We start from the raw sequence: 15,243 nt of genomic DNA on the forward strand, positions 1-15,243 counted from the left end.
GTGTCCTTGCCTGGTTTGGGTATCAGGGTTATGCGGGCTTCATAGAATGAATTCAAAGGTATTCCTTTCTTTTCTATGTTCTGAAATAGTTTGAATAGTACTGGTGTAAGCTCTTCTCTGAATGTTTGGTAGAATTCTCCAGTGAAGCCATCTGGGCCAGGGATTTTGTTTTTTGTTGGGAGTTTTTTAAATTACCTTTTCAACCTCTTCTTTTGTTATGTGTCTGTTCAGATTTTCAACTCAGTTTGTGTTAGTTTTGGTAGGTAGTGTGTTTCTAGAAATTTATCCATTTCCTCTAGGTTTTCAAATTTGTTGGAGTATTGTTTTTCATAGTACTCTGTTGTGATCCTTTTTATTTCACTAGGGTCAGTTGTAATGTCCCCCATTTCATGTCTTATTTGCGTTATTTGCGTCCCTGTCCTGTTTTTCTTTTGTCAGTTAGGCCAATGGTTTGCCAATTTTGTTGATCCTTTCAAAGAACTAACTTTTGGTTTTGTTGATTTGCTCTATTATTTTTATACTCTCTATTTCATTTATTTCTGCTCTGATCTTTATTTCTTTTCTTCTGGTTGCTGTGGGTTTCTTTTGTTGTTCTCTGTTTGAGTTGTGTAGCTTATATTTTGATTTTGTCCCTTTCTTCTTTTTGATGTGTGCATCTGTTGTTATAAATTGATCTCCAAGCGCTGCCTTTGCTGTGTCCCAAAAGTTTCGGTATGAGGTATTTTCATTCTCATTTGATTCTAGGAATTTTTTGATTCCATTTCTGATTTATTCTATTAAGTGGTTTTTAAGCAGAGTGTTATTCAGTTTCCATGAATTTGATTTTTTTCCTTGCTCTTCCTGTTGTTAATTTCTATTTTGATGGTATTGTGATCAGAGTAAATACTTTGTATTATCTCAGTGTTTTATATTTTGTTGAGGGTTGGATGGCCTAAGATGTAGTCTGTTCTGTAGAATGTTCCTTGTGCTTTGGAAAAGAATGCATACTTTGCTGCTGCTGGGTGGAGTGTTCTATATGTGTCTATGAGATCAAGTTGGTTGATTGTGGCCTTTAGATCTTCTGTATCTTTGTTGAGTGTCTTTCTAGATGTTTTGTCCTTTACTGAGAGTGGTGTGTCACTTTCTCTTTTCAGTGCTGTTAGAGTTTGTTTTATGTATTTTGGAGCCTTGTTGAGTGTGTAGAGATTTATTATGGTTATGTCTTCATGATGGATTGTCCCTTTAATCATTGTATAACTCTCTTCTTTGTCTTTTATGGTGGATTTTGTTTTATATTCTATTTTATTTGAGATTAGTGTTGCCACTCCTACTCTTTTTAGGTAGCTATTTGCTTGATATATTTTTTCTATCTTTGATTTTTAATAATTTATGTTTTTTTCCTAAGGTGTGTCTCTTGTAGACAGCATATTGATGTGTCCTGTTTTTTAGTCCATTCTGTTACTATCTGTCTCTTTATGGGTACATTTAGGCCATTTACATTCAGTGTAATTATTGATAAGTGTGAGTTTATTGCTATCATTTTGTAGTGCTTTTTTTGTGGTGCTGACATTTTCTTTGTTCCTCTTACTCTCTTGTGCTGAATTCGTTTAGTTTGTGGATTTTTTTTTTCATTTCTTTTTGTAGGCTTTGTTTTTACTGAGACTTTATGTTTTTCTTCTTTATTTGATGAGTAGGTTTGTTAACTTTCTTTGTGGTTACCTTGAAATTTGTCCTTATCTTTCTAGGTTTGAACTAGTGTTTTATTTCTTGGTATCGCCTTGCCTTCCTCTCCATTTGAAACTTCTATACCTACACTGTTTATTCCTTCTTTTATTATTCTGATGTTGTTGTCTTTTACAGATTAACCTCTCTGGTTCCCTGTTGTAAATCTTTTAGTTTTGTTTTTTTCCTTGACAGTTGATTACCTATGTTGGTATCTGGCTGATGTGGTCTTGTGTCCTAGATTCAGGGTGTTGTCTGATGTTGTTGGTTTTCTAACCAAAGGACTCTCTTTAATAATTCTTGTAAGGTTGGTTCAATTTATTACATTTTCCCTTAATTTCTGTTTATCTGGAAATGTCCTAATTTCACCATCATATTTGAGTGAGAGTTTTGCAGCATATATTATTCTTGGTTGGCAATTTTTTCTTTCAATGTTTTATATATGTCATCCCATTATCTTCTTGCCTGCATGGTTTCTGCTGAGTAATCAGAGCTTAGTCTTATTGTGTTACCCTGTGTGTGTGACTTTTACTTTTTCTCTGGTTGCTCTCATGATTCTTTCTTTGTCTTGGGTTTTAGCGAGTGTGATTATGACATACCTTGGTGATTGTCTTTTGGGGTCTATCCTATATGGGGTTTGTTGAGCTTCTTGGATGGTCAGCTTTTCATCTTTCATGATATTAAGGGGTAGTTTTCTGTCAGCAAATCTTCGATGATCCTCTCTGTGTTTTCCCTTTTCTCCCTCTATTCTGGAACTCTGATCGCTTGCAAATTTTTCCCTTTGATTGTATCCCACATCGTTCTCAGGGTTTTTTCGTTTTTCTTTGTTCTTTTCTCTGATTTTTTCCTCAAAATGATATCCAAGGATTTATCTTCAATTTCGCTCATCGTGTCTTCCATTGTTTCAATCCTGCTCCTCAAACTTTCTATGATACTGTCCATTTCTGAAATCTTGTTGTTTATCTTTTGGATTTCTATTTGCCGTTTTTGCATGATTTCTAGTTGTTAGTTTATTTTGACATTTTGTTTCTGTATTACTTTCTTGAATTCTTCCATTGTTTTGTCTGTCTTTTCCATGATTTTGTCTATTTTTCCCTCATTTTTTTTCTTTTTCCTTCATCTCTTGGATAGCCTTGAATATTAGAGATTTGAATTCCCTGTCAGGTAGTTCCAGTGCCTTTCCTTCTACTGGAAGGTCATCTGGTGTTTTATTTTGGACTTCTTCTGGAACCATCCTGTCCTGTCCTTTTTTGTGCGTGTTTGTTTTGATATTATTTGCTTTCTTTGGGACATTCAGTAATTATTTTCTTCATTTATTGATTGTAGATTTGTTTGTCCTGATTTTTTGTTTTATTTGATTATGTCTGAGCAGGTAGGCTGAGCATTCTTTGTTGTTTACTAGTCTGTGGGCACGATACTTCTTACCAACTTGTGCAATGGACATGGCCGGTTGCTCAGCCATAGTGCAGCAGGACATGTCCAAAAGAATGGGAGGACTGGGAAGGGTCGTTTGCAGCATGTACTGAGGCTGACAGGGTGGGGCTGCAGGGCAGTCAGGACAGGTTCTGGTAGACCATACCTGTACCATTCAGGGGTGGGACTCTCAGCACAGGGCGCAGATAGGCAGGAGGGAGAGGGGAGGATGTGATGTGTGGAGCTAAGTGGTTGTGGGAAAAAAAAAAAAGAAGAGAGAGAAACAGAAGCCCCCCCCCCAAAAGTGCTAAGAGAACCTACCATTGGAGTGGTGCAGACCCAGGGAAGCTGTGTGCTGGTGACTTTCTAGTCTGGTGGGTTGGCACAGCCCATCAAGAGGGATAGATATGGCACACACAGCTAGGTGGGCAGGAGAAAGGAAAAGAAGGAAAAGAGAGAGAGATAAGAAACTAGATAAAAAATAAAATAAAGGAAAAAAAGAGTGAAAGACACATGGGGCCAGGTTGTCTGCAGAAAAGAAAGGAAGGAAGGTAAAGAGACATAAGGAACCGAGGGAGAGAAAGATGTCAGGTGGTTGCGAGAAAGGAAAGGAAGGAAGGTCAGGAGAGACGAGAAACTGAGAAGAAAAGAAGAAAAAAAATGCCCCAAAGGAGCCCACTGGAAGCACGTCCCCAGCTGAGCAGCACTGCCCAGTTGGTCAAGAAGGAACAGAGATGGCACGTGGCACTGGGTGTTCAGGAGAAGGGTAAAGAAGGAAGGTAGAGAGAGATGAGAGATTGAGAAAGAAAAGAAGCAAAAAAAAAAAAAAGTGCACAGGGGAGCTGACTGCCATGGCAGCACAGACTGGGGAAAGGGGTCTCTAGCTGAGTGGTGCCACACAGCTCATCAAGAAGGGGTGAAGATGGCATATGGCGCCAGGTGTCTGGGAGAAAGGAAAGGAAGGGAGGTAGAGACAATAAACTGACAAAAAAAAAAAAAAAAAGCTCTGAGGGAGCCTTCTGTGGACCAGGGAAGTGGCTCTCCAGCTGAACGGCACTGCACAGCCTGTATAGAAGGAGTGGAGATGGCACATGGTGCCAGGTATTTGGGAGAAACAAAAAGAAGGAAGACAGAGAGAGACAAGAAGCTGAGAAATGAAGGAAAAAAAAAAAGCCCCCAGCAAGCCCACTGGTGTGGCGGTGTGGACTGGGGAAGTGGCTCCCCAGCTGAGTGGCACTGCACAGCCTGTCAAGAAGGAGTAGATATGGCACACGGAGCCAGATGTTTGAGAGAAAGTAAAGGAAGGAGGTGTGACCAAAAAAAAAAAAAAAAAAGCAACAACAGCAACAAAAAATGGCACTGAAGGAGCCAGCCGGTATGGGTAGGGAGAATCCAAGTGGCAAGGAGCCAGAGTCTCCCTGGCTGAGTGAGGCCGAGCAGGGGGAAGAAGGGTGGGGGGTGTGAAAGTGTGTATTGCTGGTTATGAGGGGCTCTCTCTCCTGCTGGGAGGTCTGTGAAGCTACTTTCCCTTACTCCTGTCTGCCATTCTTGGTGGCTGAGGGGTCCAAGACAGCTGTTAGGGGACCTCTACTCTGTAGCTATCCTCTCTCTCAGTTCTTTGTCAGTTTCTTATTCCATTTGCTGACTAGTTAGTTCTTTATCCCTTGATTTGATGCTTAGGGTCCCAGGATTGATGTTTGTCTCTGTTTTACTTAGTGTTTTGGGTCCATGCTGTGGAGGGATGGCTTAGTGTTTCTGTTTATAGCACCATGTTTACTCTGCCCCCCAGAATAAACTTTATTAAACACAAGGCATTTATGTTCTGATCTTTGCTCTCCAACCTCATGTCCAGCCTCTCTCCGTATTTAAGTCATATTAGACTATTTGATTTTCCCCAAAAGTGACAGAGATTTCACATTTCTGTGCTTTTGCACATGGTGTTCCTCTTGCCTGGACTTCCTTTTCTTCCATTGACTATCTACCCAACTTTACTCATCCTTCAAGGCCTATTCAAGAATAATTTCGACAGGGGGGTCTTCCCTGACATCCTGGGCAGAGCTGATCACCAAACCAACTCTTCTGTGTATCACTGCACCAACTACAGTCTTTACAACAGCACCATTCAGCAAACTGAGTGTGCCACACCAGCCTGGGCAGGAACCACGCTTCACTTCTGCCTGGTGTCTGGCACATACTAGATACTCAACAAGAGATTGTTGACAGCATGTGTGATGAGGATTTATTTTTTGAAATTTATTAACGTTTTCCAGCATGCATTCTCTATATGTCTGCCTTTTCATTCTGCCAGTTGCATTGATTTGCCTCAGAGAGGATTACCAGTACTAGTTGCTATTGAGTCAACTTTGACTCATGGTGACCCTATGTGTATCTGAGTAGACCTGTGCTCCATAGAGTTTTCAGTGGCTGATTTTTTGAAAGTAGATTGCCATGCCTTTCTTCTGAGACACCTCTGGGTGGATTCAAACCTCCAACCTTTTGGTTAGCAGCTGAACACGTAACAGTTTGTACCACCCTCAGGCTCCCAGGGATGTTTAGGGTTTTTATAACAGGAATGTGAAAAGGAAAAAAAAAATTGAATGACCAGCTTTTGACATTCAGAGTAGGTTTTTTCTGTAGTTTTTCAAACGTTTTGAAAACTAAGCTTTATAAATGGAAAAGGAGTTTCAAAACTTCTTTAGCCCTTTTTGTATATTAAAGTCCAGGTCAGTTGTACTGGATCATAGAGCTTCTTTCATACGGTAGAGAGGACACTATTTTCTGCCATTAACCTAAGTATGAAGTTTTGTGGTACTGAGCAGAAGGAAGATAAGTTGTAGGGGAAATTCCTTCCAGAGAAGAAAAGAAAATCTTCCCCTTGGGTCCTGATAAATTCTGGGAAAGAGGGAAGAGTGGTGAGAAACTTGTGTCATGCTTCCTCAAGATAGGTAGATGAGAAAGCCAGAAGGAAGGGACATTTTTCCCATTTTCCTTTTGGAACTCTAGAAGGAGATCTCTTTGGAGGAGTGTCCCTGCATCATATGGGGCAGTCCTACTAGAGTAAAGCACGTGGTAAGGTCTGATTAGACAGAGGGAGACTCTGAGGTTTGCTCCTTAGGGTCTTCCTCTGCTCCAAGATGGGGTTCAAGGAATCCAGAGATTGTTTCATGCCCTGTTGACTGTTGCGGAAAGCAGCTGATAGTACTGTGGACTAATGACCCTGTAGCTGAGGGCTGTGTAGCAGATTACCTGGACTTGGGGTCAATGGTCACCACAGCTAGACCACAAAGTAACAACATACAGTACTAGTGAGAGATGATGGGGTCCAGTCAGCAAGGAGGCCCACGAGGCTCTCACCAAATCCAGAGAAGGCAACTATGAATCCGCTGGCCATTGGCAGGAAGAGCACTGACCACGTGGACAAAAGACTTCGTTGCTTAAAGAACAATGATGAATCTGTGAAACATCTCATAACATGGATCAAACTGGAGGACATTATGCTGAGTGAAATTAGTCAATCACAAAAGAACAAATATTGTATGAGACCTCTACTGTAAAAACTCATGAAAAAGTTTACACACAAAAATAAACTATCTTTGTTGGTTATGAGTGATGGGAGGGGTGGGAGGGGGAAATACTAAATAGACAATAGATAAATGGTAACTTTGGTGAAAGATAAGACAGTACACAATACTGGGGAAGCCAGCACAACTTGTCCAATGCAAGGTCATGGAAGCTCCATAGACACATCCAAACTCCCTGAGAGACTGAATTGCTGGTCAGAGGGCTATGGGGACCATGATCTCAGGGAATATCTAGCTCAATTGGCATAACACAGTTTATAAAGGAAACATTCTACATTCTACCTTGGTGAGTAGTGTCTGGGGTCTTAAAAGCCTGTGAGCAGCCATCTAAGATACTCCACTGGTCTCAGCCCTTTGGGAGCAAGGGAGAATGAAGAGAACAAGATACAAGGAAAAGATTAGTCCAAAGGACTAATGGACCACAACTACCACGGCCTCCACCAGACTGAGTCCAGTACAACTAAATGGTGCCCGGCTACCACCATTGACTGCTCTGACCAGGATCACAACAGAGGGTCCCGGACAGAGCTAGAGAAAAATGTAGAACAAAATTCTAACTCACAAAAAAAGGCCAGACTTACTGGCCTGACAGAGACTGGAGAAATCACAAGAGTATGGCCCCTGGATACCCTTTTAGCTCAATAATGAAGTCGCTCCAGAGGTTTACCCTTCAGTCAAAGATTAGACAGCCCCATAAAACAAAACGAGACTAAAGGGCAACAAAGGTCCAGGGACAAGGACTAGAAGGCTGGAGAGGACAGGAAAGTTGGTAATAAGGGGCCTAGTGTTGACAAGGGAGAGTGTTGACATGTCGTGGCGTTGTTAACCATTGCCATAAAACAATATGTGTACTGTTTAATGAGAAACTATTTGTTCTGTAAACCTTCATCTAAAGTACAATTAAAAAAAAGACATTATTGCTGCAGGGGGTCCATGAGGACATGAAGAGCAGCCCCAAGACCCACATGCAGATCCTAGGCCCTCTCTGCCTACCAGCATAATCTCTTCTGTATATGCAGATACCATCTTGGGTGGGAAAACGGGAAGGGAAGATCTTTGAAAGACTGAGCATGTCCTTGAAGAAAACTTTCACAATGGAAAGGTGACTATTTTTTTTTCCTGCTTGCTAAATGTTGTGTTGACTGTGTTGCTGGGCTGAGTACGTCAGAATAGGACGAGCTGCACGTAAGATTTGATACTCACTGAGTTTCTTATTGTAAAAATGCTGGATATCCTAAAGTTTTTCTACCTAGTCCTTGAGGATGAGAAAGGCTTAACTCCACAGGTATGCCCGTCTAGAAGTGTCATAATTAACAAATTATCTTCTGAATCCCATTCCTAATGGAACTATTCCAAAGCAGCTTATTTTGGCTATGTATACTCAGTCTGGTAAAGTAGACGGCCAATAAAAATGAGGAAGGCCCTCAATGAGATGAACTGGCACAATAGTTGCATCAATGGAGTCAAACATTCTAATGATTATGAAGATGGCACAGGAGAAGGCAACACTTTGTTCTGTTACACGTAAGGCCACCGTGAGTCAGAGCTGACACGTAAGTAACTAACAGCAACTGTTTTTCTACTGGTGGTGTATCTTTTCCTTTACTGTATAGAGGAAAAGGTCATGGCAAAATTAACTTGGGATCCTAAAAATTTTAAAGGCAGCCTAAAGAGTGCTCCCAGTATGCAGAAGGGTTATGATTCTACATGTGATTTGCAAGTTGGTTGTTAGAAACTCAGAAGTAGATATTTTCACATAGAAATAGTATACTTACTGGTGCTGCCTGATTAGGGTCCATGCCCTGGAGCAGTCAAGCCAAGTCAGAAAGAGCGAGATAGTTTATTTAGGAGGTAGCTACCAGTGGGGATCCGACAGCAACGTGGGCTGTCTCTATGGAGTCCCAAAAGGCATTTTAACATTAGAGCTTATATATGATTTTTTACAAAGTTTAGAAGTGTCTTTGTAGCCCACAGATGGCATGGCCAGATGAGTTATCATTACAAGATAATTACAAGAAACTTTATCATACTAAAGAGATACATGCCAGACATCTCCTTATCAGGCTAAAGATATACATGTCAGATATATGGGCTCTAACTTTCCTGTGGGGGGTTGTAAGCCACAGGTGGCTGGACAGAGCAAAACAAAGTCATTAACAAAGGTAGGTGGAAAGGAGAAGGCAAAGAAAAAAGAAAAAAAACTTATAGGTTCATCACAGCATTAGTTGTGTTGAGCTCTCAGTCGCCCATTTTGAAGAGGAGAAAACACTCTGGGAAGTATTAACGTCACACTGTTGATTAAGATCCTAGCCCATGTATAACTCAAAAATGCAGCTGAAGTGAAACACATTTGAAATAGCTGAATATCATAATGGTACAATGCCAAAGCTAAACAAAATAGAAACAAACAAAAACAGCACAAGATTAAACAAAACCATGTTCAGCTTAAGTGCTAGTCTTTGAGGGAAAACGTATTGCATTAAAAAGTATGAGAAGTATCTCAGCAATTTTCAGGGATTTAGAGGTGGTTGATATTGACTTTAAATCTGATTTTCTCTGTAAAGTTTACAAACTCTCTTTTTCTTGTTATTACTGTTTCACAAGCGTCAATCTCATGTAGAAGCGTTGATGGCACAGTGGTTAAGAGATTGGCTGCTAACCAAAAGGTTGGCAGTTCAAATCCACCAGCTGCTCCTTGGAAACCCTATGGGGCAGTTCTACTCTGTCCTATAGGATTACTATGAGTTGGAATTGACTCCACAGCAATAGGTTAAATCTTATATGATAATAGATTTTAGTTTTTTGAGGGGGAGAAGGGATACTGAGGAGAATTCCTACTATGTGCCAAGCCCTGATTCTTGCACTTGAGATACATCAGGGGACAAAAGAGACAAAATTTCTGCCAATTAAGAAAACATAGATATATAATAAAATATCAAGTAGTGATAAGTGTTTTAAAGAAAAAAAAAATGAGGTGAGGGATTAGATTTTAGATATAATGGTCAAGGAAAAATTCTTTAAAGGAGCTGATAACAGACTTTCTCAAGGAAGTAGTCAATGTAGATACACAGGGGAAGGGCATTGTATGCAGAGGGAACTCAAGCATAAAAGCCCTGAGGGAGAGATGTAATTGGGCCTGTTGAAGGAAGAGCAGAAGGTCCGTGTGAGTGGAATGGGGCTAGTAAGGCGGAGGGTGTAGAACATGAGGTCAGAAGTAGAATGGGGCCATTATGGAGGGCCTTAAAAACTTCGGGTCTTATTATAAATGCGATTTTTTCTGTGTAAAATTCTTTTTTTCGAGAGAATTGAGAAAGGATTGGACACAGGGGGAAAGCCAGTGTTGCATACATTTGATATTTTGTGGTAGAAATCACTATACTCTTAATGATAAAAGAGGGAGAAAGTATGTGTGTCATACCCCTGTAAACAGATAATAAAGAGAGAGGAGAGGTAACTAGTGAAGGTAGAGATGAGATAATTTCCAGCACTGGCCACCAGATGGCGCATGTACCTAGGACAGCCTGGTTGCCTTCCAGAGCAAAGCTAGGGTTGGGAGAGAACAGAGTGATTATGAATTTACTTAGCCTGAGAAAGTCTATGCTTCTCTGTGTAGAAACCTGTCATTGCTGAAATAATAAAAAACAATGACCCTAAAATAGAAACTAATGATAATTGTGAGTAATTTGCACATTCTATGGGTCATTGGAATATGCTGTTTCAATAACACTAATGGTTCCTCTTTGTCTTCTACATCTTTTTTCAGGAATCAGGAGGGAGCTAAGACCCTCATATGCTCTGGATAAGACCACCTCACCACCCCACATTCACATTACCAATGAGAAAATTGAAGAAGGGGCTCCAGGACTCTGTGTGCTCCTGGCAAGACTCTAATCCCTTCTGTACACACCACAGTCTCACTACTATTGCCAGACTTTCAAGACTGACCCCATTTTGTTTTTTTTATCCCATTTTACATGAGTTACTACAAGAATTCCAGGACTCACAGAAGTTTCCTAGACACAGCCAAACACTTTGAGGGACTGAGTAGCTGGGACTAGGGGCTGGGGACCATAGTCTCGGGGGACATCTAGGTCAACTGATATAACATAGTTCATAAAGAAAATGTTCTTTATCCTACTTTGATGAATAGCGTCTGGGTCTTAAAAGTTTGCAAGTGGCCACCTAAGATACATCTATTTGTTCCATACCGTCTAGAGCAAAGGAGAATGAAGAAAACCAAAGACACAGGGAAAATATTAGCCCAAATGACTAAAGGATCACATGAACCAGAGACTCCACCAGCCTGAGAACAGAAGAACTAGATGGTGCCCGGCTACCACCAACAACCACTCTGACACAGATCATAACAGAAAGTCCTGGACAGAACAGGAGAAAAATGCAGAACAGAATTCAAATTCATATAAAAAGACAAGACTTACTGGTCTGACAGAGAGTGGAGGAAGCTCCAAGACTATGGCCACTAGACACTCTGCTAACTCAGAAATGAAACCATTCCCGAATCCCACTTTTCAAACAAGGATTAGACAGGCCTATAAAAAAAAAAAAATTAACACAAGTGAGGAACGTGCTTCTTAGTTCAATCATATATATGAGATCAAATGAGCAACTCCTGTCCAAAAGTAAGATGAGAAGGCAGGAAGGGATAGGAACTGAACAAATAGACACAGGGAGCCAGGAGTGGAAAGAGGTAGCATGCTGTCACATTGTGGGAATTGCAACAAATGTCACAAAAGAATTACATATATAAATTTTTGAATGAGAAATTAACTTGAGCTGTAAACTTTCACCTAAAACAATAAAATTAAAAAAAAAAAAAGGATTCTAGGACTCTCGGGTCATCCTTCAGCCTTAGACTCAAATTCTAAACAGGGTCTCTGCAGGGCATAGCACCCTCCCCTTAGTCACATCACACCCTGTGCACCTTCCCTACTTCATTGTTCTTTATAGCACTTATCACATCTGCTACTTACATTTTATATATATGTATATATATATGTATATCATATATATATGATAATGTAAGCTCCATGAAGGTGAGGGGAGGTTTGTCTGTTTTGTTCACTTCTGTATTCTCAGGGCATAGAACAATGATAAAAGAGAGTTTAATAAATATTTGTTAAAGGTTAAACATTGTTCACTGGGAAGGACAAGCATGATCTAAGCAGGCCCTGGCATGAGAAATGGAGTACAGGATGTTCAAGAGCTTCTGCAGGCAAGGAGACTCAGTATTTCCTGCTGCTCTGCCAACGTTCTCTGTTTCTTTGATCCCCAAGACCCTGTGGAGCTCTTATTAAAAGAATGGCTTAAATGACAAGTCTCACATGATCCCTTAGTGCTCTGCAAGATTTGGCATTTGACTACAGGCTTTTCACCAAGGGAGGTTTGCTAGCCTTAGAATGAGGTTACCAGGGGTGATGGTATAATCTAAGTTTCTGCGGGCCTAGGAATGTTGCTCCTCTCCCCATTCACGTAAAGAAAGATTTATAGGATGGGTGTTTTTACATTCTAATAATTAGTACAGGGAGTCCTCCTTGGGGACAGTAAAAGTGGTTCCATTTTTGTAGCTTACGTAAGGTCTTTATGGCCGTTACCCTCCCACCTCTTAGTTGGGCAAAAGGTGGTAGTAACTTCAGAGGCTGCAGGGAATTAACCAGTTACGGGAGTATAGAACTTGCCCACCTGCCCTTTAGTGTGTCCCTTCTCTCTTACGTTGCACTGCTTTACAGACTGTGAGCACCTAGAACACCCGTCTAAGTCTTGCCCGTATTTGTAGCCCCACAAACCAAGTTTAGTGCCCTCAGCCCCGCAGAGGTATAATGAATGGTGAACTTGGCTGGGATTGGCTTGGTGACAACTTTCAGTTTTAAGTTAACAAGTTGCCGTTGAGTCGATTCTGACTCATGACAACCCATGTGTGTCAGAGTAGAACTTTGCTCCATAAGGTTTTTTAGTAGCTAATTTGATCTGAAGCAGATCACCAGGCCTTTCTTCTAAGATGCCTCTGGGTGGACTCAAACCTTCAACCTTTTCTAGCAGCTGAGAACATTAACCATTTGCATCACCCAGGGACTCCTCTGTTTTAACAGGGAGTGTCAAATTTTGGCAGCAGGCTTGGCTGTAGACCCCTGCCTGTGAGCAAGTTCCTCCTACCTCTTGATCTGCTCCATATGCTTTGTGTTTTGGCTAGTGCACTGTACCTGAGGACAGTTAAGTCACAACAGTCGGTGGATCTCTGAGAACATTTTTTACTCAATGTTTGTTGAGAACTGACAGGGAGGGTGCTGTTTAAAAGCACACAGGGCACGTCTGTTTTATTTCAGCATCTACAACTTACAGAAGGAGGTTGGGTCACAGTGAAATGAAGCTTGCCCTTTTCCCTTTCTGATCTAAACAGTCTTTTTCATCTACTTTCTCTTTTTGTGTACAGACAGACCTGCAAGTGACATGAAGGCGTAGAGGCAACAGAGTCAACTCGCTGTAAAGTCTAATGATGATGGTGACTGCACTGTTGCCTGTGATTATTTAAATGATACTATCCATCTGTGGAGCTCCTCCTTTCTTCCTCCTGCAGCTTGACCCTTTTGCTGCTCATTAGCATTTCCATAAAAGGATAAACTGGGGAATGGAAGTGGAAAGTAAACAAGTCCATTTTGCTGCAAGTTGGTGGTTCCAAAAAACATGTGATGGAAGGGGGAGGGGTTGGAATTAATGCTGTTGTTAGGTGCCGTTGAGTCGGTTCCGACTCACAGCCACCCTATGTACAACAGAACAAAACACTGCCCGGTCCTGCACCACCCTCTTAATCGTTGTTATGCTTGAGCCCATTGTTGCAGCCACTGTGTCAATCTGTTCTGTTGAGCGTCTTCCTCTTTTTTGCTGACCCTCTACCAAGCATGATGCCCTTCTCCAGGAACTGATCCCTCCTGATAACATGTCCAAAGTATGTGAGACATAGTCTCTGCATCCTCGCTTCTAACGAGCATTCTGGCTGTACTTCTTCCAAGACAGTTAATGAAATTAATGGCAGAATAACAATTAGAGATTATTTATGGAGCAGCCCTTCCCATTAAAGGGGCCCTGATGGTGAAATGATTAAGCACCGTGCTGCTAACTGAAAGTTTGGCAATTCGAACCCACCCAGTGGCTCCACCAGAGAAAAACCTGGTGATTTGCTCCCTTAAAGATTACAAGTTAGGAAACCCTATGGGGCAGTTCTACTTTGTCCTATAATGTTGCTATGAGTCAGAATTGACTCAACAACACCTAACAACAACAATTGTTATACCAACAAAATTTAAAAGCACAACTTAGGTCTACTAGCCTCAGGAATATTACTGCATGTTATCTTAAAGCCCACATCAAAACAAAATGTCAAGACAGAAAATTTAAAATGTCTTGAAAGGGTAAATAAAATGGCATTACATTGTAATTTGAATACGGAGAATGACAGAGTTTCTCAAAAACAGTGGGGAAAGTGTACCAAAATGGTCTACCAGGGAGAGGTCTCAGTGTTATGTGTGGCTACCGAATGGGTCCTGTGCAGAAGGAGGCATTTTCTTAGTGGAGTGTCACCGTGTCATCATCAGCAATGCTCCAGCAATGGCCGGTCAGGAGTTGGACACACAAGGGCTGTGAGCCTCTCTTGGTCCCAGCCCTTTCTCTTGTTCACTTTTTCTCCTTCTCTCCCTCCAACTAGTGGGAAGCATGTCCTGCTTCCACTTGTTGAGTTGTGTTCTGGGAGGAGATATGTGCCTAAGGACCAAGGCAACTGTCTCATTAACATTCTTAACAGACTGAGAGCTGAATGGGAATATTAAACACAAGCCAGACATGAAGGCAGATGTTTTCTCTCTTATGTTCATCTGCTGCCAGTCCTTCAGGTTTGACTCTGCAAGTCCATAAATGCACAACTTATCCTTCTGGTTGGAAAAGGGTTGCAGTTTTATCTTTTGGGCAACACTGAGAGAAAGTAATTCCATGCATTGTTTCAAACGTGATTTCTCCTGAGTAAGGGAAGTAAGTCCTTGTTATGACCCTGAGGTCATAACAGACTCCTTCCCTGGCCTGATCTGGACTGCCTCCCTAGGGCTTAACCAGTACTGGGTTGGCCCAACTCAGAGGTTCCTATGTCCTCAGGCTCTGGGCCTCTCTATCTTCTGCCCTTTGGTGGTTGCTGAAGTAGGGAGGACTTCGAGTGGGAAACTGCTGGATAGGGTTTCAGACAAGGCAGCTAACGGAATGTTCAGGCCAGAGAATGGTGGCCCAAGACAAGGAGAGCCATGGGTCAGTGTGTAAGGAGGACCTGTGGGCTCGAGGCTGGTGCCGAGGCCAACACCAGTTACTTACCGTGGTCGTGTGCTCCTCATTGTTGTCGCCATATAAAATGGCATTGCTAGAGTAAGCCAGCCAGTCTTAGGATCCAGGGAATTATGCCCACTTTTCTGTGTTCTATTAATTTGCTAGACCTCCACTTTTACTTGTTTTTGACAGTTTCCTCCTCAATCACTGAAGAGACTTTGAAATATGT

Source organism: Trichechus manatus, unplaced genomic scaffold (assembly GCF_000243295.1).
Source record: "Trichechus manatus latirostris isolate Lorelei unplaced genomic scaffold, TriManLat1.0 scaffold00117, whole genome shotgun sequence".
NCBI lineage: Eukaryota > Metazoa > Chordata > Mammalia > Sirenia > Trichechidae > Trichechus > Trichechus manatus.